The sequence below is a fragment of the Amblyomma maculatum genome, unplaced genomic scaffold, assembly GCF_055883805.1.
Source record: "Amblyomma maculatum isolate TAMU_Amacu unplaced genomic scaffold, ASM5588380v1 scaffold_19, whole genome shotgun sequence".
NCBI lineage: Eukaryota > Metazoa > Arthropoda > Arachnida > Ixodida > Ixodidae > Amblyomma > Amblyomma maculatum.
Window position 1 is genome coordinate 2,379,743 of NW_028146744.1, and position 19,640 is coordinate 2,399,382.

General features: G+C 49.3%; 1 pseudogene; it reads left to right on the plus strand.

The window, feature by feature from the left end:
• Positions 1-399: 399 nt before the first annotated feature.
• Positions 400-15,413, plus strand: LOC146171574 (uncharacterized; annotated as a pseudogene).
• Positions 15,414-19,640: the final 4,227 nt, after the last annotated feature.

Consider the following 19,640-nt stretch of genomic DNA (forward strand, 5'->3'; position numbering starts at 1 on the left):
ATAATATGTGGAAGATTATGTTTCAAAGACTGCAGTTTGTAATTGGTGCTGAATCGTGGAATTAGCCACAAATCAGTTCTGCGTATGACTGATTATTTTGATTATGTTGTAAGAATGCGATGGACGTAATAAACTGTCTGCAAGCGGAAGATGATAAATAATATTGTTACGGAGCACAGTATGGAACGACGACGACGTGCTGATGTGAAGTAGGGAAGAAGACGACGCTCAGGCTAGCTGACTTCGTTCTGTGGTGTGCGGTGTGTCGTGTACATCTAACAGTGAACTAACGTTTGCCACTGTGTATACTTTTCCTTAACATTTGGTGGAGCATTGCTGGAAGTACGTAAGTCGCCAAACCTGGATCTCCGTAGTGGCCGCCAGATTGGTACCATCACAATGCAATCTAACGCAACACCTTCATCGGCACCATCAGCTCCCACCGTCGTCATGACGCAGCCTCGCGATCCAGGCACCTTTTGCGGCACCGACCACGTCGACGTAGAAGACTGGCTCGCCATGTACGAGCGGGTCAGCAAGCACAACCGTTGGGACGCGACCCTCATGCTCGCCAACGTAATCTTCTATTTGGCAGGTACGGCGCGCGTCTGATTCAAGACGCATGAAGACGATATCACATCGTGGGAGATGCGCAAGGAGAAGCTTCGAGACCTATTTGGCAAGCCGATAGGACGAAAACTTGGCGCACAAAAAGACCTGGCATCCCGTGCCCAGTATTCGACGGAATCGTATTTGTCTTATATTCAAGGCATTCTAGCCCTATGCCGAAAAGTGGATAGCGCCATGTTCGAATTAGACAAGGTGGGCCACATATTAAAGGGAATTGCAGACGATGTTTATAATCTGTTGCTTTGCAAAGATTGTCCGACGGTCGACTCAGTTATCCAAGTTTGCCGCCAGTTTGAACAAGCAAAACACCGCCGTATTACTCACTGATTCGAACGCTTGCCAAACACAGCTGCTGCGTCCTCGTGCGAAGATAGTCCAACCTTACAGCAGCCATCTCATCCCTCGAACTTGACCAGGATTGTTCGTCGAGAGATAGAAGCTATGACACCCGTTGCGTTCGCTCCTCAGCCAGCGGATGCTACTATAGCCTTAATCCAATCTGTCGTTCGCCAGGAGTTCGCAAACGTGGGCCTCTACGCGAACGTGGGCTTCAACTCCGGCCAACCTTCTGCACAGCCCTCACTCCAACCTAACGTTCCAGTCGTAGCTGCTGCGGCTCCTACCACGCCCTTTCAGACGCGGTACCGCTACCGCTACCGCAACCCGGACGAATGGCGAAGCTCAGATGACCGACCCATCTGCTTCAACTGCTCACGTGTCGGCCACATTTCTCGCCATTGCCGCAGCCGTTGGGTTCCGCCACCTCGACCTCGCTACTAATTCTGATCGCAGCGCCGACTATGTTCCACACCCAACCTATGTCCGTGATATGCGCACTCGTGACTTTAACTCGCCAGTCCCGCGCATGTCCAGCCGCTTACCGTCTCCTCAGACCCGACGGTCCCGCTCGCCCCAATCTCGCCTTTCCTCATCTCCCCACTTCTCCGGCTCTCATCCAGAAAACTAACCAATGCAGCTCCCGGAGGTGACGCTGCATTGACGACCCGGCCCGAAAATCCTCTGCTGACCCTCGCTCATCGCCGCAACCTTCTAGACATCTATGTGGATGGTGCCTCTGTTAATGCCCTCATCGACACTGGTGCCCAAATTTCAGTCCTCAGCTCATCCTTTCGCCGCCGTCTCAAAAAGTTTGTCACACCCGCCGCTTCATCCGCCGTTCGTGTTGCCGATGGAAGCGTCGCTGCCGTCGTGGGACTGTGCACTGCGCGCGCGAGTATTTCCGGTCGCACTACCCCTGTCCTCTTCACTGTTATCGACCGCTGCCCTCACGACGGCATCGACTTTTTAACAGCCCATACTGCCCTTATTGATTGCTCAACTGGTCTTCTTTGCTTAGACCTTCCCTACTGCTCCGAAAACACCGATGTCAAGCCTCGCCTCCGATCCGCCGAATTTGTTCGTCTACCACCCGAAGCTGCTATTTATGTCCCGCTGGCTCCGATCCCCGCAGTTCCTGACGGCACATACGTCACTTGCCCAATTACCGATTTTGTTCTCCGTCACAACGTCATTCTCCCTCATACCGTCGTGACTGTCACTGCTAACCGCTCCTATCTTCCCGTACTGAACTTCAGCCGTTCGACTCAAGTTTTACCCCATGGTATCGCACTCGCTGATCTGTTTCCTTTGGCGGACTGCGAAGTTGCTGCTCTAACCCCTCAGCATCTGTCGGAGCAGCATATATCGGCTTCTTCTCATTCGAACCTCTTTTCAGGCATGATAGCCGCTGATCTGCCAGATGCCCAAGCCAGAGCTCTCTCCGCCCTTTTGCTGTCGTACAGTGATATATTTGATTTCGGGGACCGACCATTGGGCCAAACATCCGTTGTGACCCATCGAATCAATACGGGTGACGTCAACCCCATCCAGAGACGGCCTTATCGTGTTTCCCTTACTGAGCGGCATGTTATACAGAAAGAAGTTGACAAGATGCTGGCGCAAAATATTATTGAGCCTTCCTGCAGTCCCTGGGCGTCTCCTGTCGTATTGGTCAAAAAGAAAGTCCAAAGTTTGGAGATTTTGTCGACTATCGCCACATTAATCAAATAACAAAGAAGGATGTTTACCCTCTTCCGCCAATTGATGACGCGCTTGACTGCTTGCATGGTGCCAGCTATTTTTCTTCCATCGACATGCATTCAGGCTACTGGCAAATTGCTGTCGACGAACGGGATCGGGAGAAAACTGCGTTTGTCACCCCCGACGGACTCTATCAATCCAAGGTGATGCCATTTGGACTCTGTAACGCTCCTGCGACATTCGAGCGCATGACGGACTCACTCCTCCGTGGCTTCAAATGGACAACATGTTTATGCTATTTGGATGACGTCGTCGTTTTCTCTTCCACGTTCGCAACCCACCTTGATCGACTTTCTACGGTCATGGACGTTTTCCACCGCGCCGGCCTTCCACTGAACGCCAAAAAATGCAGCTTCGGCCGGCGCCAAATCAAAGTCCTGGGTCATTTGGTTGACGCAAATAAATGGTGTGCAGCCCGACCCTGGCAAAGTTCGAGCCGTGCGCGACTTCCCTACCCCACGTAGCTCAAGTGACGTGCGAAGCTTCCTTGGCCTTTGTTCCTACTTCCGCCGCTTCATTCGGAACTTCGCCGACATCGCTCTTCCGCTTACCTCTCTTCTGCAAAACAACGTACCTTTCACATGAGGTTGTGACTAAGCCTATGACTTTACGACGCTTATTTCCGCCCTCACCACCCCACCTGTTCTGGCGCACTTCGATCCTTCTGCACCTACCGAATAGCGCACCGACGCTAGCGAACATGGTATTGGTGCTATCCTTGCCCAGTCCCAGCATGGTTCCTCCCGCGTCATTCTCTCTGAGCGCAATTATTCAATTACAGAGCGGGAATGCCTTGCACTTGTTTGGGCGCTGACCAAATTCCGCCCTTATTTGTTTGGGCGGTCCTTATGTGTAGTGACTGATCATCATGCTTTGTGTTGGCTGTCCTCACTTAAGGGCCCCACTGGCCGCTTAGGCCGCTGCGCCTTAAGAATACAAGAGTATGAATTTACTGTAGTGTACAAGTCCGGCCACTTACACCAAGACGCTGACTGCTTATCCCGCCATCGAGTAGATCCTCCCGATTTGTCCGACCATACTGCTGACGACTACGTTTTGTCCATCTCGGACATTATCAATATCGGCTCCGAACAGCGTCGTGATCCTGCCCTGCAACCAAGTATTGACCAGCTGCGCAACATTCCCGATCCTTCCGCCAGCATGTTTGTACTCCATAACGAGACATTATACAGACGCAATAAGCGTCCAGATGGCGCGGACCTTTTACTGGTAGTTCAGGCTCATCTTCGCTCTAGTGTCCTCGCCCAACTTCACGACGTTCGTACAGCAGGACACTTGGGAGTATCACGCACGTACGACAGTGTGCGACGCAGATTTTTCTGGCCTGGTCTCTACCGCTCTCTCCGTCGCTACGTCGCCGCTTGTGAGCTGTGTCAGCGCCGTAAGACACCCTCGCTTCAACCTAGTGGGCCCCTGCAACCAATTCCAGTGCCAACTGAGCCGTTTTCTTGTGTGGGCCTCGATGTTCTTGGGCCCTTTCCGACATCGACTTTTGGAAACAAATGGATTGCTGTGGCGTCTGATTATACCACCCGATATGCTGTAACCAGGGCTATCCCCACCAGCTGCGCCTCCGACGTTGCCGACTTTCTTCTGCATGATGTCATCTTGATTCATGGCGCTCGTCGTCAACTGCTCACAGGTCGTGGCCGCTGTTTCCTCTCTCAAGTGGTTAATGACCTTCTCCGCTCATGCGCTACTCGTTACCAGTTCACCACGGCCTACAATCCGCAAACGAACGGTCTTATTGAGCGCCTTAATCGCACACTGACCGACATGCTTTCTATGTATGTGTCCGATCACCATAGTGACTGGGACGTCTCCTTACCTTTCGTCACGTTCGCCTACAACTCCTCGCGCCATGATACCGCCGGATACTCTCCCTTTTATCTACTCTTCGGCCGTGACCCTTTACTCCCATTCGACACCTTGCTGCCTCTTGACGACTCATCCTGCAGCTACGCTTCGGATGCCATCGCCCGCGCTGATGCCGCCCGCCACATTGCTCGAGAGCGTCTTGGAGCGTCTAAGCGCTCTCAAAAACGTCGTTATGACCTTCATCACCGAGACGTCCACTATCCTCCTGATTCCCTCGTACTCCTTTGGCACCCGGCCCGCCGCGTAGGTATGTGCGAGAAACTTTTGCCTCGTTACGTGGGCCCTTACTCCGTCTTGCGGCAAGTCACCGATGTGACCTATGAGATCGCCCCTTTACAGCCCAAGAATCCTTCCACAACCCCTCATCCAGAACTCGTGCATGTCGCCCGTCTAAAACCATATATTTCAAGTTCTCCTATGTAGGACGCACCGGGACGGTGCTTCTTCGGCGCAGGGAGTACTGTTATGGAGCACAGTATGGACACGACGACGACGTGCTGATGTGAAGTAGGGAAAAAGACGACGCTCAAGCCAGCTGACTTCGTTCTGTGGTGTGCGGTGTGTCGTGTACATCTAACAGTGAACTAGCGTTTGCCACTGTGTACTTTTCCTTAACAATATGAATGCAACATACGAAAGTCATACATGCTTTGTATCGTGAATATATTGTATTGAGGAAAATAATGTTCTGTTAAGAAAATAGTCAGTGTTAGCTATAATGCACACAATCCTTTTTTGCAACACGTGAGCCTTCTTATTGTTGCCTTTAGTTGCCGTTAACCGCACGGAATTGCAATAGTTAATATATGAGAAGAACAGTGCCTGATATATTTGGAGTTTAGTATGCACTGAAAGTATTGGGCGGCAGTGAGGTACGGACCATGTAGTTTTACTCAGTTTTGCGCAGATATTGGTGATGTGCGACTCCCATGTTAATGAATCGGAAAACGTCACTCCTAGAATCTTATGTTCTTTTAGAGCTTAAATTTCTTCTCCATCGCAGTGAAGAGGTATCGATCGCCAGGCTTACAATTTTATTTTCTCGGAAGAAAAATAATTACTTTTGTCTTTGCCGGATTACTTTTCAATCGGTTAGTCTTTGACCCGAAAACCGATTGTAAGGGACCGACAGGCACAACAGATTAGCGCGGGAAGTCGGGGAAAGTATGTGGCTACCAACCCAGCTCTTCTTTGTTTTCGTAGCATGAGTGGACGCAGGTGGTGTGCAGACAGGAGGTTGTTGCGGGGCACCTGGCGAAGCACGCAAAGCCATTTAGGATGACGAGCGTTACGAGCTGAGTGACAGTCAGTGCCGTGGTGAACACCATCTAGCATGCGCCGTCTTCAGCCCCGCAGTTGCAGGCGAACACGCATTCACGCAGGCACCTGAGGAAATGCTGTGCCGAGCGCCTAACAATATCACTGCATTCGTGACGAGTCTGAAGACAGGCGAGTCGTGACAGAACTGCTGACCGCTCTTTTCATTTCCCTGTTTTTTGTACACCATCAAGCATAATGCAACGAGCGAACAAAACGTAACACAAGAAGAAGGAGTACACAGGACAGCGCTGGACTAACTGAAGTTTTATTGGAGAGTGGCAAACCCAGGAAGCCAAACGACATATGCGTATCAGCGCGTTACACCCACGTGATAGACCCCCTTACACGTTTAACCAACAACCCCCCCCCCCAACCAAAATTCATCGCCACAGGGAAACTTCTTTTATCTTTTTTCCGCCTACACGCGTACACTGTTTTTTATCAACCTATATTCTTTATCCGTAAGGAACAGAGATGGAGCGCTAACGCACTTATCACTGCCTTGCAACCTAATGTGAAAGGCTTCCAGTATTTCCCTTTCCTCTTTGCTCTTTCCTTTTCCTAGTAGGGAAATCTTGTCTAAAGCCGGCTCGCAGTCCTTACATTGTATACAATGACGCGGAAGGTTATTTAGGTCTGACACACTTTTCAAGGAATTATTCTGTTCACGTGCCCGGTCATTCACACATCTACCAGTCTGGCCGGTGTAAACCCGCGTTGAAGTGCCGGCTAGTTGGTAATACATTTTGGAATAACAGCGCGAAGGACGAGTACGAAGATTTTGTGTTTTGTGTCCTTCTGATCTTCGTCCTCGTCCTTCGCGCTGTTATTCCAAAAAGGTGTAAACCCGGCCAGTGTTCCGTTTTGTTCGCTGGTTGCATTATGCTTGATTCAAGCCAACTAGCCCGCATGGCCACCTTGTTGTACACAGTGTTTAGCGCGCTGTCTCGACCCGGCGGTTGCAGGTGAGACGCTCGTTCAGGCGAGCGCCCGATGGAATTGGGTGGCGGGCACTAACAAAAGCGGTTCACTCGTGAGGACAGCCGAGCTGTGACAGAACCACGGACCACTCTTTTCTTTTTCTTTTTTTAGCAACGGTACCCATTCACTTGAACGTTGCAACGGCCAGGTGAACAGCCACGTGTACCTCGGAATGTAGGAAGGACGTGACCCTAGGAGTTTTGCTTTTCTTTTTTTTTTTCAATGAAAGAGAGGGTTTAATTCTCTTAAAGTTGAAGAGGGAGCTGAAGGGGGCTGGACCTCAGGGGGTAAAACCGAGCCTGAGAGCCCAGTCCGGCGTTCTCGGCTATAGGTTTAGATGCTCTGCATTGTCGGCAATGCCGAGGTGGAAATATTTCCCAGTTAGCCAGTTCCACCTTGCATCTCTGTTGTAAATGTTGTAAATACTTGCTGTGTATAAATATTCAGCTATTTTCGTGACCTCCTGTCTTCAAGACTTCGTTGATACCGTCTCCGATGGGGCGCCACTGCACAAGGAACCTCCGCTGAACCATTTTACCGTCTCTGATGGCGCATCCCTGGTGCACATAGGAAAAGAACCAACAACGGAACTTCACTCCGATTTTCGAGCATTTCGTTACATTGTGCCTCAAGACTGTTTTCTTCTGGGGCAGATAAGTGAATGCTACCACCATCAGCATAAATAATATATTTAGCCTCCGACCCAGTCGTCACAATGTCATTAATACATACATTAGAAAGAAACGGCCCTAAAATACTACCCTGTGAAACTCCCCTTACAATGAATAGAAAAGAGGACTGTGTGTTATTAATGTGTACGGACTGACTTGTCTCGAAGGTAAGATCAAATAAGGCTTAAAGGTGTTCCTCGAATTCCATACAAAAATAATTTATATAAAACGATATCATCAATTTATGTAAAAGGAAGTATCGGCCACCTGAAGACACCGACAAAACGTTACGCGCGTCTCCACCAAACACTATGGGCTTACAGAAGATAACATTTGCCGCCTCATTTACGCCTTTTTCATCATCATTATCAGTCTGATTATACCCACTGCAGGGCGAAGGCCTCTCCCATATTTCTCCACTTAACCCGGTTCTGTGCTAGCTGCATCCACTTGACCCCTGCGAACTTCTTAATCTCATCCACCCACCTAACTTTCTGCCGCCCCCTGCTACGCTTTCCTTCCCTTGGAATCCAGTTTGTTACCCCCAGCAACCATCGGTTATCCTCTCTTCGCCCTACATGTCCTGCCCATGTTCATTTCTTCTTCTTAATTTCCACTAGAATGTCGGTAACTTCAGTTATTTCTCTGACCCACTCTGCACGCTTTCTATTTCTTAATGTTACCCCTACCATTTTTCGTTCCATAGCCCTCTGGGTTGTCCTCAACTTAAGTGAACTCTCTTGGTTAGCCTCCACGTTTCAGCCCCATAGGTGAGTACAGGCAAGATGCAACTGTTGTATACTTTCCTCTTGAGCGATACCAGTAAGCTGCTAGTCATAATCGCCTGCTTACTGGGCCGCTATTTGTAGACATATCTAAAACTATACCGTAGGGAAATAGACACCTTAGATGCCCTCCTCAGGAAATCATACAAAACCGCTCTCCATCTCTCCCCTTATACACAAACCTCAAAACTCCTACAACTAGGACTCCATAACACTATATACGAGCTCGTTGAAGATCACAGACGAGCTCAGTACATACGGCTCACTAAAACTTCTACAAGTAGACACATATTTTACAGACTGCGTATCCAAATATCCGCCAACCACCTCCGTCTTCTCCCCCTCCCTAAACCTATACGCCGCCACCTCGTAGTAAAACCGCTCCCACGCAACGCACACCCCGATTACCACACTGCACACAGAACGGCCCGCGCCCTCCAGCAATACTACGATTTTGAGGAGGACGCCGTATGGGTGGACACGGTTTGCGCTGGCACGTGCTTTGCATTGGCGGTCGTGGACTGCACGGGGTGCCCACTAACCTGTATCTCCCTCCCAGCCCCCTCCACTCCTGAATCAGCAGAAGAGGCTGCAATAGCTGCTGCCATTGCCCACGCTCTAAGCTCGGTACATTCTTTCTGATTCCAAAACTGCGTTGCTTAATTTCGCCAGAGGCAGGATCCGTGAAACCGCATTCCGCATGCTAGAATTGGTTTCTCCTTAACCATACCGCCATGTGGAGCTGACCTGGGTGCCTGCGCACTCGGGAAATCCCGGCAACGAGGCTGCCAATGTCCACGCCCGAGGACGTATAAGCCGGGCGGCAGTGGACTCGGGCCTGGACGACTCGAGAGAGCGCATGCATACCTTCAGTCAGCTGACGCAGGCCTAACGAGGCGATCGCCAGCTCCACCCCTCCCCTCCATCCCTTACTATCCACCAACAAATCCTAAGGCGCCGCCTGTAGACCCGAACCCTCCCCACGTCCTACCTACTATCCCGTATGCACCCAGGTGCCTTCATCCCATCTTGTTCCATGTGATTTCATCCCACCGTTACACTGACACATATACTGATTCAGTGCCCGGCTGATCCTCCCTCGCCGGGCTTGGAGCTATCCACCTGGGAGGAATGGGAGGCCTTACTACGCGCGACAGACCCCCATCGGCAGAAGACCGCCATCACGCGGGCCGCGGATGTGCTGCAGTGACATGGACTTTCACACATTTAGTGCTGTGAAGCCGTGCATGGCCCGGGCTTGCGGCCCACACCAGTGGGCAATAAATTTTTCTCTCTCTCTTATGCCTGATGACAGACTACATGGAACATCACTTAAGTGAATCAAAAAATGTTTTCACAGGCGATTTTAACCTCCTTGCATCAACTGGGAAATCCTTCGCCACGGTAACATAGACACACATAGCTCAAAAGGACTGCTTGATATCACTTTTAACTTCGGTCTCATTCATGTAATCCGGGAACCCAGCGCGCTCTACGAAAACAAGCACCAGTGCTCTTGACCTTACCTTTATTAGCGACAAAGTTAACTTTGCTAATTATTCATGCGAAGCAGTAGATGGTGTTTCAGGTCACAAGGTTACATTACGCAACTCAACTTCCGTTCAAAGACGAAAAGCATCAATTTTTTACTCGCTCAAAGCGGATGATGTCTGCATACTTGAAACATTTATACCCCCCTTTTAGTTCCAGTTCTCAAACTGCCACAGTGTCTGTCAACCAGTTATGGCTGACGTTTGCAACTATGGTGCAAGGTTACTTATCTAAATATATCCAGAAGAAAACGAAGCCAGTACACCTAACCCATGGATAACAAGAGCAATTATACATCTGAAACGCAAAATAGCTCGATTAAGGAAGCTGAACCGTTGAATTCAGTTACCAAGATATGCTGTTAAAATCCGCAGCCATTCACAGGCACTCAAACAAGCCGTGAAAGCGACCAAGTATGTCAAACTAAATTTATCAAGACGGCTCCTCATAAATTCTGGCAGTATCCTAATTCAAAGAGTAAAAAAAGTAAACCTCCTCCGAATGTGAGACCAAACACACCCACATCCTTTAAAAATTACTTTAAACCTGCATTTACGCTTGCTGATGGCGCCCTCCATGCTCTAGAATCCCAAAGTAATGATAACAGCAATACACTTCATGAAATAACATTAACTGAAGAAGGAATATTGGCCTCCTACTCCGCACTGACACAAAGAAATCGACGGGTCCAGACAATATACCAAATGCATTCTTGAAACGTTATGACCAATGTATTTGAAAATACTTGCTGGTTATATACAATAAATCAATAGAAACTGTAGAACTACCAGAAATGTGGAAAATAGCCAAAGTGATCCCGATATATGAATCGGGAAACCCAGCCAATGTTTCTAACTATCGCCCTATTTCTCTTGCGTGTACTGCCTGTAACATCCTAGAACATTAAATTTTAAAGACCACCGTTCAATTATTCCCTAATCAGCATGGCTTCCAGAAAGGTTTACTAAGACAAACGCAAGTGCTAGGAACGGTCTACGACCTAGCTAGTACAATCGATAAAAGGGGGCCTACAGAGAAGGTATTTCTTGATTTATCAAGAGTTCGACCGGGTATCTCATTCCAAACTGATGTTAAGTTGATTCACTATCGTGGTAATGCAACAATCATCAATCGGTTGATAGCTTAGTTACATGGTCATCGTCCATTTGTCTACATAGAAAACAGTCAGTCGGATTTGGAAGAAGTGTTATCTGGTGTGCCACAGGGCGCAGTGCTTGCCCCAATTCGTTTTCTTTTAAGGTGGCTTCAGACGAAAGGACAGGAGCGCGGACGGCCGCGCGCGTCAGCATGGATCTGCTGCCACGTGACCACGCGTCGATCCGGCCGTCGAGCATTCACACGAAGCCAGCGGACCATCCGCGTGTACCCTCCTCCCCCGCTGTTCGTGCGCGCTGCCGAAAACCTTTCTACCGAGAGTTTCAACATGGACGCCGAGCGAAACCGTCGTCTCGTTGCTCTGGCTGTTCTACGTGAAGTGTGCGAGGACGACGAGGAAGCGAAAAAGCGTTCATTTATTTCAAGCATCTTCAATATTTCATATCGGTGGGCAGCTCTCTACGAGCGCTAAAAACGTGACTGTTCCTTGATCACTGAGCGCTTTTTTTGCTACTTCACCCATAATCAGCACTAGAAACCGAGTAAAGCTATAACTCTGGCACACCCACAAGCATAACCGCACAAAAAACGATCCACTGCAGCGAACACAGAGCGAACGACACAGCGCATGCACAACAAACAATACACCGCTCGAACTGAATATGTGACGAAAAGCGCGGGCGTAGCAACTCGGAGGTAGCAGCGAAAAAGCAGAAAGAGCAAAAAACAATCTCGGTGAGCGGCGGACGCTCGGTCAGCGCGGACTGAAAAAGGCCCTTCGCATATTCAGTCCGCTCCGTCCGGACGGCCACGCCGCTCTCTCACCGTCGCTCAGAGCAGTGACGTGAGTGTCACGTGAGGCGCGGGTAGTGATGACGCGCGCGGATGATCCGCGCTCCGGTCCTCCCGTCTGAACACACCTTTAGAGCGCAGCTCTTTGGCGTCCGTTCCTGGGTTTCGCGGCGGCGTCGGCTTCGTCGCCCTCGTAACCAGTTCAGCCCCCTTTCAGCCCCCCAGTTCTAGCCGGCGCTTCGGCGATCGGAGCCTTGCAGGAAGAGGGGGAGGGGGGTGCACTCAGCGGCGAACGATGGGGGCCGGAGCGCGCGCAGCAACCGAAGAACACGTGGAAAGGAGAGGGGGGGGGGGGGGAGGGGCTCCTCTCTGTCCTTTTCACGCGGGGTGGCGAGGGTGCTCTGCTGTTGCCGAAACGCCGCGGCTTGCTATGGGACTTTGCGCTGGAGTTTTGCGTAGGGTGGCGCCGCTTCGTGGCAGCCAAGAAAAGCCTTACTGGGTAGTACAACGGCAGCTCTTCCTATGCTGCAGCGCATATCCCGCAGGTTTTCTACGTCGATTCTTGCTTCTTTTTGCCCCTTTGTGAGCGTGAAAAGAGTCGTCATGTATCATGGACATCGTTATAAACCCGCAGTAGCTAGCCCAATATTAAAAAAAAATAAGAGAAGAAGCGCTGCGGCTGCCTTCTGGCGAAATGTCCAAAGCATGCGACATTGATCTTGCCGTGTACTATCCGTCCCGAAACATCGTCACCGCTGCTTTTTTTGCTTGCGTCGTAGGGTGCCACGGACAAGTTAACAATTTTATTGTTCAACTCTACTGCCTTCTTTCAAGCCGCGCGAAACGGTGCTACGGTGCAATTGGTACGGGTGGTCATGTGCTTGCATGCACTAGTTAGAGAAACGCCGTTCGCTCTAAGCTGGCCTCTCCGCCGGATCTGAAATATGTAGAGCGCAGCTGTTTATTTGTGATCGAGAGCGAAACCGTCCGTTATGTTTTTGGCAGCTGTGTAAGTAAGAGCTGCACGTGCGTATGTCAAGCAGCGAAAGGTGAGGACGATAAACGAGTTTACTGAAAACGTTTGCTATCTCGATGAAAGCAGCCATTCACTTTCAAGAGAAAACAGTAATAAACATCATTTGGGAGATATTTATAATTACTAAGCAGCCAACAATAGCATTTCGGGCATGCACTGCGCGTTCTTGATCTGACAGAGAGCCTGATTCTGATATGCAAAGTCCCCACTGCCCCCAACAGGCAAAAACTCTGGCTCGAGAGCTGCAAGCACATAAATCATGTATCAGTTGAGCAGTGAAACGAGGTCAGCGTGCCTTCTGATATCTGCACCTAACGATCGAACACAAGCGCCTGCCGCGTTGTAATTCGAACGTATCTGGAGTCCCAGCATCAGCTTTCTGCGGGACTTTCCAGACGTGGACTGTATTTCCAAACATTACGAGTGTGACTCATCAGCTAAACGGTCCGTAAAAAGCAAAAAACACCTTAGGATCAACTTACAGCTCACATGCATACATTGAACGCAAACCCCAACGGCCCGTGCACGGCCGGCTCATGGTGCCCATCGGAAGGACTTTTTACACCTTAGAGGCATTAATTACGCTGTCTATCCGTGTTGCGGTTTCGTCGATTCACTTGCTTCAGCTCAGCTGCGTGTAGAACTTTCGTAGAGCTCCAAGAATTCGCGCGACACTCGCCTGGCTATATCAACTGGCAGCGCGCCGAGTCTTCACCTCCGATTGCTGCATGCCGTATAATGCCAGACATTTGTTTACGTCGCGACAGCCCTAAAAGAATTTTCGGCGCCTTAAATTGGTTGTAATTCATACATAATAGAGATTAAAGCGGTGGATCCATACTAACTCCATGCATTCGAATGCAGACGCCGGCGATTTGTACTACCCAGCAGACGCGTAGGGGGCGCTTTTTAGCACCGTTTTCGTGGCGCCCACTGGGCAGCGCAAGGCTCCTATCAGCGGATCACGGTGCGTGTGCATCCCACTCTCACTCGCTTCAATCGCTAGCGGTAGCGGCTTCAGCGGCATCAGTCAGTCGCTGCTATCTGTTCGTCGTGCAACGTTCCTATTGACCCACACGCTGCCTTCCGCACCCTTCCGATAACTCAATTGCTCTCTTCATTTCTCCGACCACAAAGCTTCTTTCATGACAGCCAAGAACTGTTAGCGGAGTGTTTCTAAAGAAATACGTGTGAAAAATTAAAAAAAAAAGTTGTCTGTAATTGTACATACATGTCTTGCTCGAAATATTGGCCTCAATCTATCGAAAAGGTGAAACAGCTAATGAGCTGCGCTCAAATTTCGCATTAGGAAGTAACGTAATCAATTTTTTTTTTGTAGATCGATAACCTAAGCAACAATATCGACGCAACAGTACGCATGTTTGCAGACGACTCCGTTATCTACAAATTTATTAGCCCTGCCGACAAAATAGCTCTGAACAACTCACTGCAGTACGTGTCAAAATGGTGTGACGATTGGCAGATTCCCCCAACCTGGAAAGACTGTCTGCATGACGGTCACTAGAAAGAAACATCCATTAAATTTCACTTACGAAATCAAACATGACACACTCACTAATGTAGAACACTTCAAGTATTTTGGCGGGATTATTGACTCCGATTTACAATGGAACAAGCACGTGACACACTGAAAGGCGCATTTTTTACACGGTAAGACATTCCCTTCGACTTGCTTCAGCAGAAACAAAACATTTGACATACACTTCACTTGTCCGTGCTGTGATAGAATACAGAATCTTCCGCTGGATGCCCTGCACCAAACAGATTGATAGATTGGAGAGCCTTCAACGAAATTCTGCCCGATTTCTCTCCAATAAATATAGTCGTCATGACTAACCCATACTGCTTCTGCAAAAAGCCGGCCTCCTTACAATTCACACACGAGTCTAGCTTCTTATCCTACTTTTGCGCAATACCTAACTTGACCAGATATCTACTTGAGCCATGTCACAACAGCTACACATGCAAAGCGTCTACTCGAACCCAGATACCATGGTAATACATTCAAATTTTCATTTTTTTTTTCCAAATATGATCCATGAGTGGAATACGTTGCCCCCTGAAATTATAAATCAAGTGTGACTTGAAACATTTGTCTTGCCATTGACAAGCTATTTTGATCAATTATAGACACACTGTCACCACGTGCGATTTATTATTTTCGTTTGTATAAGAGTGAAAAGGTTGCTGCTGTACTGTGTGTCTTTTTTTATGTTTCCGTACTCTTTCATATGCATGTAAACCCGATCCTATTACGGCCTCAAAACGAGGCCAACAGTATGTATTAAATAAACTGTAATGAAGCTGTTTAGATGGTTCGCACAGCAATACATTTATCCTACGTAGTAGCTACGAAGGTCGGCGTTCACAGCGACGTCGTCTTTGTCGTCTTCACTTCTTTATCGTCTTCGGCGCGCGACGTCTCAGATTTCCTCTTCTTTCTCCTTTCCACAGGTCATGCCTCTGTCTTTCAATACTCCCCCTGTGAAAGACGCCATCCTGGCGGATTAAGCGGAGGTCACGATGGCAAGGTCGTGGTACGGTTTGAAGCGGTCAAGGTGGACACTTTCACGTCCTCTTCGGCGGCATTTGTTGATGGCGTGATGGGCTCTATAAGATAATTAACCGGAGAAGTTTGCTTAAGCCACGATAAGGTCCCTGGTATCGACGCAGAAACTTGGCCGACTGGCCTGAACTAGAAAAGGGCACCCATAGCCCTACCAACGAGTCTACGAGTCTGGAAGCAGACGGCAGACATGAGGATCCAGCGCGGTTGTTTTTCTTGTGGTACTAATTTCGAGCTGTGCTTTGACGTGTGATCTGACGGCACCCTTCGGCATAGGCAGCGGCTTGAGAAATGGGTGTCAATTCGGAGGTGTCGGGACGGTAATATCGTGTCCATTGTGCACGAAGGTTCGCGGCCGACAGGAGGAAATAAGGCGATGAACCGGTAGTCGCTTGCGTAGCAGAATTGTAGGCGTAGGTTATGAATAGTAACACACGGTCGCAGTTTGAGTAGGTGGATGAAACATACAGAGCCATCATGTCTCCTAGGGTTCAATTAAATCGACCATTTCATTTCTCGGGAGATGGTAGGAAGACGTCGTACGATGAACAACACTGCACGCCTGAAGAAGGGCTTCTACGACATCAGACAAAAATACGCGACCACGGTCACTAAGTAATTCCTGGGGCGCACCGTGACGCAGGATAAGGTTCTAAAGGGTGAAACGTGACGTCACGAGCAGTTGCAGCTGGTAAAGCGGCAGTTTCAGCATATCTGGTGAGGTGGTCGACGGTAACAATGATACAACTGTTGCCGGCAGAAGAGCAAGGAAGAGGCCCGTAAATATCAATTCCAACACGTGCAAATGGTCGAAGTGGACACGGGAGAGGCTGCAGGCGAGCTGGAGGGCGTAGTGGGTTCTTGCGATGCTGACAGTGAAATATGCTGCATCCATTTGGGATCTCTTTACTGAAAACCTAATCAGCACCCTCGAACTAATTCAGAATGACTCAGCACGTTTCATCCTTTGGAACTATAACCGCACCGCCAGCACATCTATGAAGCGTACATTACAGTTAACATCAATTGCTAGCCCTCGAAAGTACGCTCGTCTTTGTTTACTTCATAAAATGTTTCATAAGCCTAGTCTGCGCAGCGATCTTATACCTCTCCCAGCATATGTTTCGTCACGAGTTGATCATTCACATAAAATCGGTGTTCCTTTTTTTAAAACTAAACATGCAGCCGAGTCTTTACCCCCGCGAACAGCAAAGGACTGGAACCATCTTCCCGGAACTACTGCTTCCATCATTGATCATCAGCGTTTTTGTTCCGCGTTAGCTAATATTGTATGAATAGAATTGTAACACCCTGTACATAACTGTATATCTACTGCACTGTATATATATCTATTGTATTCTACCACTCCCTCCTAAATGCCCTCGGGCCTTGAGGGTAAAATAAATGAAATGAAATGAAGAGCGGATGTACTGGCGAATAAAACGATACATGCCCTACAGTAGTATCGATGACGTAGGCGAGTATATGTTTTCAGGAATCCAGCATGGGTACACTGTTGATCATCGTGATAGCTCGCGCAAATGACTGATCGGCCACATGATAATGTTTCAATGGATTCCTGCCCACTGCGGCCTCCATGGGAATGAGCAGGCCGATGTTGAAGCGAAAAGCGCTCTCATCAATGGCTTCCAAACAGCTGTGCCTTTTTCAAGAGCGGATACGACGTGTCTTCTAAAGAGTTATATGAATATTGCTACAGCAGCTTACTGGGCTCAACCAGACGCCCGACACATCCGTCTAAGAAGGCTTGATCGAACATTTAAATTTTATGTTCCGCGTGATATTCCGCGTCATCAGGCAATATGCGTTGTGGGGCTAGTTGGTTCATACTCAGATAGGTTTTATGCGCACAAAAAGACGACACAAAATCCTGTCTGTCTCCCTTGTATTTGTGTCGTCTTTTTGTGCACATAAAACCTATCTGGGTCATCAGGCATGCTTGATACATCGACTTCGTTTAAACGTGGCTTTCACGCGCAAGTACTTACATTTAATTGAACAGATGGACTCACCGGAATGTCTAACTTGTGGCATACCAGAGACTGTGGACCATGTATTATTGGTGTGCCCAGAATATGCGAACGAAAGAAATGTGCTAGCTGCTTCCTTGAAGCGTTTAGACAAGAGGCCTCTGTCGGAGGAACTGCTGCTGGGCGCTTGGCAGGACAAGGGGAAGGGCGTCCAGGCAGTGCGCGCTCTTTGCCGTTATTTTAGCGCCAGCGGACTTGATTCACGTTTGTAAATCAAGCTGCTGTGTCTGTATATATATTTCATATGCCTTCTCCCACATCGTCACCCATCATGACCTTCTTTCATCTCTCCTTCCCCTTCCCCAGTGCAGAGTAGCAGGCCAAATTTGAATTATTCGGGCCAACCTCTCTGCCTTTTCCTTTCAATAAATCCATCTATCTGTCTATCTGATCGGAGATGTCGAGGAATAATGAGCAGCCGTTTTCGGCCATTAGGGAGATAGTTTCCGCGGTAAAGGAGGTTGTCACGGATAGTAAAGTGATGGGCTTGACGTCGAAGAGTTCAAGAAGGGCGATACTGTGATTGGTTGGCCAGAACGTTTATGAGCGAAACAATCCGGGGATCTTTGCGCTGCTCAGATGCCATATCCATGGTTTCAAAGAAGAAAGAAGTGAGGCCGGCTACAGCGTGTGGTTCAGGGTCAGAGGTCCTAGGGGAACGTGAAAAGGCGTCTGCGTCGGAGTGCTTGCGACCAGAGCGATGAAGGACACGAATGCCATAATTTTGTAAACGGAGAGCCCAGCGGGCAAGGCGACTGGAGGGGATCTTTTAGGGACGACAGCCAGCACAGAGCATGGTGATCGGTGATGACATCGAATAGCCGACCGTATAAATAAGGAAAAAACTTAGTTATGGCCAAAACAATCGCCAGACATTCTTTTTCTGTTACTGTATAGTTGGTCTCTGCTCAGGTCAGGGAACGACTGGCGTGAGCTACGACGTACTCAGGGAAACCAGGTTTGCGCTGAGCGAGAACGGCGCCATTACCGATGCCGCTGGCGTCCGTGTGTAGCTCTGTAGGAGCGCAGTGGTCGAAGTGGCGTAGTATCGGTGTGGATGTCAGAAGTCGGCGGAGCGTAGTAAAAGCTTCATCGCATTCAGGTGACCAGGCCAACAAGTCAGGGCTTCCAGCTAGAAGGTGGGTCAAGGGGCAATAATTTCGGCAAAATTTCTGACGAAACGGAAGAAATACGAGCAAAGCCCTACAAAGCTGCACAGTTCTTTCAGTGAGGTGGGCCTGGGAAATTCCGCCTCTGCTCGAAGTTTGGCAGGGTCCGGCAGAACTCCGTTCTTGGACATGACGTGGCCGAGTATCACCAGCTGTCGAGCACCAAATCGGCACTTCTTCAATTTTCGCTGCAAGCCTGCGTCGCTCAGACATCGAAGAACACTCTCGAGGTGAAGATGAGATGGAAAGGCCTTCGAGAAGAGTACAACATCATCTAGGTAGCAGAGACATATCTGCCCTTTCAGCCCGGGAAGGATGTTGTACATCATGCACTCAAAATGTGGCTGGAGCGTTGCACAAACCAAAAGGCATGACATTAAATTTATATAGACTGTCTGGCGTTATGAATGCTGTTTTCTGGCGGTCGGCTTCAGCCAGTGGCACCTGCCAATTTCCAGACTGGAGGCCCAGCGAAGAAAAATATTAAGCTCCCTGCAAACAGTCAAGGGCGTCGTCGATGCGTGGGAGGGGATAAACGTCCTTCCGAGTGATCTTGCTGAGACGATGGTAGTCGGCGCAGAACCGAATGAAGTCGTCCTTTTTCTTTCCTAGAACGACGGGTGACGCCCACGCGCTGTGAGAAGGCTGGATCACTCCGCGCTCGAGCATGTCACTCACTTGGTCATCGATAACGCGGCGTTCAGCGGCTGTGACTCGGTAGTGGCGCTGGCGCATTGGTGCGTGGAGGCCGGTGTCGATATGATGGCGAACCGCGGTTGTACGTCCCAAAGAATTTTGGTGAGAGTCGAAGGAGGCGCTGAATCGTTGAAGCAAGGCAACGAGCTCGTCGTTCTGTCGACAGAACGGTCGAAAATATCAGATGTGGTCGAGTCGGTGATTCCAGTGGGAGGAGTGAGGGCGGTAATGTGATGCACTGTAGGGTCTGCAGTAA